The following is a 1772-nucleotide window of genomic DNA, read 5'->3' as shown; positions in this document are numbered from 1 at the left end:
TGGCATTGGAAAGGTGTTGGTTGTTGATGCCCTAACAGAGGCTCGGTCACATGATGCCCGGGTTTACGAGTATGACTGGACATGATGGAGCACTGACAAAATATCTACAACAGCAAAAAGCTTTGGATCCTCTTTGAATGTTTGAGTTTCTATGATTTTTCGGTGCCGTGTTGTGGTGGTCCATTGCTTGGATTTAGATTTAGTCTTATACCCATAAATGAATGCTGAGCAGATATGTAACCCTTTGGAAAACACACCTTTCAGTGTCAAATTAGAGGCTGTGAATAGAACACAAACAGCTGCACTCAAAATTATTCAACTCCCATTGCTGATTAGGTGTTTTGGCAAAATGTCCAAACCTTCAGCTGTGTTCACTGAACAACGCAAACACGAACCATTGAAATAGCTCAACACAGCTATTATTACAGGTGGTTTCTCCAAATTCATCACAAAATTTCACTTTCAATGACTACTGCAGTCTCTAAATGATTCAGCCCCCTGAATAGAATCCCTCATTAGAGCACTCATTTGTAAATCTGGTGTTGTCTCAAGCACATCTACTCTGGGGCTGCTTTGCTTCTTCTGGCACTGGAAACCTGCAGAGTTTGGAGGGCAAGATGGATCAAGTATCAGGAAATCCTTGGAGAAAACATCATGCCGTCTGTGAGGAAGCTGAAGCTTTGGTGTCACTGGACCTTCCAACAGGACAATGATCCCAAACATACCTCACAGTCCACCAAGGCTTCAGAAAAAGTCCTGGAAGATACTAGAGTGGTCGTCACAGTCACCTGACCTGAATCCCATAGAATATGTCAGGATTTGAAGAAAGCGTTTGCAACAGTCAAATACATGGGCTGTTCCTCAGGAACACTGTCAGAACCTGGTGTCTGGTTATGCTCTACTGAGTGCTAAAGATGCTTGTCAAGAAGGGGCTAAATCATTTAGAGACAGCAGTAGTCAGTAAAAGTGGAATTTTGTGTTGACTTTGGAGAAACCACCTGGAATATTAGCTGTGTTGAGCTATTTCAATTGTTCTTGTTTGAGTTGTTCAGTGAACTCAGCTGAAAGTTTGTAAAATTTGCCAATACAGCTCATTTGCAATGGAGGTTGAATAATTTTTTGAGTGCAACTGTACACACACACAGTACACTGGTACTTCTGTATGAAGTTGACGGCATGTATTTAATTAACTAAAAGGGAAGACTTTCATACAGGCTATGAACAATCTTTTTATGATGGGTACTGGTAAGAATCACTATATGAGGGAATCGGTACGTGATAAAAGCAGAGTTGATGAAGGTAATTGAATTGATAAAATTGCACTACATTTTCATGTGATTGACACAGACTTCTTCTATTTAACCTCTTTATCGTTCATTAAAATTCTGTTCACCATTTAGCTTTCAAGTTGGCATCGGTACAATTATTGTTTAACATGTGCTCGTGTAAGACTGGCAATCATAAACTCTCCATCATCCATTCAGCAAAGTAGCCCATAGATGCATCTTCCCAGGTGTGTTCCTCTGGGGGGAGCCAGGCTAGATGGGATATATAATCACTGCAGTGTGTTGTTGTGATGCGTCTCCTCCCAGTTGGACATGGCCAGCCAGGAGTCGTCCCAGAGACATCACTATCCGATGCCTTCAGCACCTCAACTGACTTCTTTTCAGCATGAAGAAGCAGTGGTTCCACTCTGAGGTCCTTCTCGTTGTTTGAGCTCCTAAACTCAAGATGCCAACCAGGAGCCGGGCTAGGAAAGCAGTTCTAAAGGG

The sequence above is a fragment of the Pempheris klunzingeri genome, chromosome 23, assembly GCF_042242105.1.
Source record: "Pempheris klunzingeri isolate RE-2024b chromosome 23, fPemKlu1.hap1, whole genome shotgun sequence".
Classification (NCBI taxonomy): Eukaryota; Metazoa; Chordata; class Actinopteri; order Acropomatiformes; family Pempheridae; genus Pempheris; species Pempheris klunzingeri.
This window is presented reverse-complemented; position numbering follows the sequence as displayed.